The sequence below is a fragment of the Silene latifolia genome, chromosome 9 (genome assembly GCF_048544455.1).
Source record: "Silene latifolia isolate original U9 population chromosome 9, ASM4854445v1, whole genome shotgun sequence".
Classification (NCBI taxonomy): Eukaryota; Viridiplantae; Streptophyta; class Magnoliopsida; order Caryophyllales; family Caryophyllaceae; genus Silene; species Silene latifolia.
The window spans coordinates 190,065,148-190,069,810 of record NC_133534.1 but is presented as its reverse complement, the minus strand read 5'-3'; positions in this window follow the sequence as shown (position 1 = coordinate 190,069,810).

The following is a 4,663-nucleotide window of genomic DNA, read 5'->3' as shown; positions in this document are numbered from 1 at the left end:
ATGTGGAACGACGACGTCATGCCCAGTAACAGTCAAACATGGCGCAAATCAAACAAAGGTTCGACCTAATCAAAGCCTTGTAAATCTCGCACCAAGCAGCCACCAACGGCCCCATATCCGACCTCTGTATCAACGCCCTCACACCGGCCCGCAGAACGTCGTAGAAACCCATGCAAGTTGAGAAGCCTGAGAAACTCTTCATGGTAGCAATCTCCTGAAATTGGGAAACAAACAAGATCAGAACACCTATTCAGGTCTGAAACAACATAAAAACAGCAAAAAAGAGGGCTAACAAAGCAACAGACTCACCAAGCCCTCATGTGCACGGTAGGAGATGTGAGTGTCAAACTGCAACAACAACTCGCTACCGTCAACGCCCTCGGCCCAAGCAAGCGCCGTCTACAGGTTCAACTTCCGCGAAACTATAACCCGTCTACCCTCCCAGTTCTTGACGAAGACGTCATCCGCCTCCGTCTCCACTCTCCGCCTCTTCGTCCCGCGAGACTGCACGGGACGAGGAGGATCCCTCTCAATGATCCGCGCAACGTTCTGGAGCCTCTATCTAGAGAACCGAGGACCCCTCCTCACAGTGCTGACTCTCTTCCAAGAGGTACCGGCCTCAGACCTGGTCTGAGCCCTCCCACCACTAACAGCCTCAACAAGGGGTCCTCCCGAGCCCTCGTGGCTCCCTCAGCACTCACGACCCCAACAACGGCCTCCTAACGAGCCTCCGTAGCTCCCTCGGCTCTAACAACCTCCTTAGTGGGCTCCTCCTTCGAAGCGTCCTCCACCACCACCTCTGGCGCACTCGCCAGAGTACTAACCGGCCCAGTCCCAAACAGGAGCTCTAAAGCCTCAGCAACGGACCCAGTGGGCCCAGAACACTCACCTACAATCAGGACAAAAACAAAAACGTTAGCCGAAATTTCAGCATTACGACGGCACACAATGGACAAAATCCAAATACAAACCACCTGTGAAAAGAAGAAAACAAGGGCAAACCCGCCCGAACTTGTTCAACGGAACTGCTTCACAAAAATTCACAAAAAGCGACTCGCCCTTCTTTTCAAGCAAAAGACGCGTCAAAACAACGACAAAAATCACAAAAACCACCCAACACTTCAAAGACGACACAAGGTCCGCAAAAACAATTAACGAAAATTCCCGACACAACTGGGTATTTTTCACCGCTCGAAAAAACAATTTTACGCCAATCCGGGCACAAACAGGTTAAAAATTCGAAATACAACCACAACAAAACAACGTGACTTACTCACATCTCAAACTGACCTAAACTATCATTAAGTTCCATTTCAAGAAACCGGCTCAGTTTGAGCCAAACAGACGCTTATTTCATCAGCATAAGACCGTCTCATAAGGGCAAAAATCCAAATTTTGCCCACATCACCCAACGAAGGTTCAATATAGCAAAGACGGTCTTTCCCGACCACAATGCAACCTAATGGGGCAAACAACTCAAGCAAACAAACACGGCATTGTGAAATAAGATGAATTTCCTTCTCATTCACGTTTTTCGAGCCTAGAGAGCGGGAACGGGGACCAAAATGCAAACTAAAAGCACCCCTATACTCCTAAGAAGGTTTCTAACCTAATGCAATCATCAATTTCACTTGAAAATGGGCTCAACAAAAACACCCAAATCAATTTTCGAGGGGTTAGGGTTCGCCCTAATTCAGTTACCAAAAAGACAAACAAATTCAAATGGATTCAAGAGGATTTAGATACCTTCAGATGAAATGAAGACAATAGCACGAAAACGAGCAAATGACGAAATCGAAAAATGGCGATTTTGTGGGTTTTTGCGGTTTTCTGTAGAAGAAGACGAAGGCCATGGGAACCTCGGTCTTCTCGCGTCTTTTTACAAAAAAAGGAGAGGCTCCTTACCTCGCAGGACAGCTCGCGCCTTTTTATGGTGCTCCCTTGTTTATTCAGTGAAGTTTTGGGCTTTGGCCCAATTTACTCGCTATTTTAACGAAATTTCAAACGACGGAATTAAAAACCGTCATTTTCATCACAAAAAAAAAAGATAGTGAAAGTAAAATTTGCTATTTTTCACAAATTTCAAATGACGGAATTATAAACCGTCACTTGCAAATCACAAAAACAAGATAGTGAAATTTAAATTCGTTATTTTTCACAAATTTCAAACGATGGAATTAAAATCGTCATTTTCAAATCACGAGGACGAAATGGTGAAATTCAAATTCGCTATTTCCACACAAATTTCAAATTTCAAACGACAGAATTAAAAACCGTCACTTTCTTAGCACAAAAACAAGATAGTAAAATTCAAATTCGCTATTTTTTCTCAAATTTCAAACGACGAAATTAAAACCGTCATTTTCAAATCACAAAGACGAAATGGTGAAATTCAAATTCGCTATTTCCACACAAATTTCAAATTTCAAATGACAGAATTAAAAAACCGTCACTTCCTAAAAAAAACCAGAATAACGAAAGTCAATGTTTGTTATTTTTCAAAAATTCAAATAAACGGCATTAAAAGCCGTCACACCTCCGAACGGGAAAGTGAAATTCAAATCCACTACTCTTTACAAATTTCAAATCACGGGAAGACGGAATAAAAACTGTTACCTCGCAAATACACATCACATGGCAGAATGCACATCTGCCCTTTCTACAAACATCCAACAAACGGCAATAAAAACCGTCACCTTTCTTTGAGATTCGAAATCACCGCCAACCACAGGAGCCAGGCTCGAGCCTATCTCTTTCCGACGCTACAAACATCCAACATAAACAATGAAATTCCCTAGGAGGATATTAGAGGCCTCCCCATGGGGTCCACTAAGTCAAAGGCCTCTCGAAACAAGCCCGTCCGACACGGCCATTTCCCGTAGTCTATCATTCGACATTCAACATGGCTGGCGAGCCTCAAAATGCACCGTCAACATGGCTGGCGAGCCTCACAATGCACCTTCAACATGGCTGGCCAGCCTCAAAACGCACCTTCAACATGGCTGACGAGCCTTAAAATGCACCATCAACGTGGCTGGCGTGTTAGGTTCATTAACCCTCTTATTAGACTCATCTAATATGTATCTAAGTTACTAATTAACTTAGATATTAAGAATCTAGTTGCATGCAAACAAAATAAGAGTAAGGAGAGTAAATAATGTTTCCTTACATTTGAATGAGACGGAAATAAGGGCATAAGGATGGACTCCTTCCAACCTTGTTCTTGAGCTATGAATATAAGGATGATCCTCCAAGTTTCAAAGTAGAAACTCTCCTTTTAGTTGCACCCAAGACTTAACCTTAACGCTAATATAATTACTAACTAGGTAAAATATATTAGTAACCTTAAATTTATTCTAATAATATTATTATTACAACACTAGTAATGTTTTGTGATATTAGAATTTTCTAGAGCAAAATTTAAGCATAAAACTATTTTATGATGATGGAGAACGAGAGATTTTGAGCATAAGAATTAAGTAGAATAATAAGAGAACTTATTCTCATCTTATAGGAGAGGGGGTGACTGGTTTTTGATACATGGGAAAGGGAATGGCTTTTGCTTTTTGTCTTATCAAAACAATAGACTAGGTTTTAGGTAATTAGGTGTAATGATTATGTTTTAACAATTAAAATAATCAACTACACACAAACCTAAATGTAAAACCGGCTCCCTTATATAAAATGGACTTCCATTTTATCTTTGCATTTTGTGAAATGTAATATTGTAGGTCAACTGACATGTAACATGTCATTAGACATTTTAATGCATATTTAACAAATTAAATATAATTTTAAATCAAATTAATTACATTTAACAAATTATCATGTAATTCACAATTACATGTATATAAAATGGGTCACATTAAGTCTAGTTAATATAATCTACGACATTTTGCAATTATGATTAACTTATTGTTTTTATCTCAATTATTTCATAAACATTAATCAATTTTAGTAATATAATGTTTTAATTACTAAATTGAATCTTATTTAATCACATTACAATAAGATATATAATTCTCACTCATTGAAAAAAATTTGTTCAATTTAAGAATTTAATTAATCTGTATCGACATACAATCAATTAACTTATCAGTTAAGGGAATTGTCCTATAGGTGTGACCTTAAGGGATCAACTGATCACCACCGTCAAACGACAGTAACGTCAAACTCTAGTCAGCTAATCGTTATGAGTTAATGTTGATCAGTTGACAATATATTGAATCATCCCTTGTGTATTCTTAATATGAGATTTAAATATGTGATCGCACTATTGTTGAGGACACATACTCCAACAATCTCCCACTTGTCCGAGACAAGTGTGCGTCACCAATTCTCTTGTCCTATTACATCTCCCACTCAATGCAAGGTGTCTTGCAGGACGTGCTTGCATGTGATCATATCTAGAGTGGTTTCCTCGATCTGGAGAGTAACTGTTTGACCGGAATTATCAGCCGTAGATACCTTCCGAGCGTGGCCACGCATTTCCAGTTCACCACTTCTCGAGTGGCCCTGAAATTTAGATAACCCTTACAAGGGGTTGGACAATTCCTATCGCACTGTTCCCTTTGTTCAGCCATAGTTCATGATTACCCAAAAGATGCCCATTTGCACTCCATTTTCGGAAGTCGTAGAGCAAAAATCAAAGCCAATCAGAAAC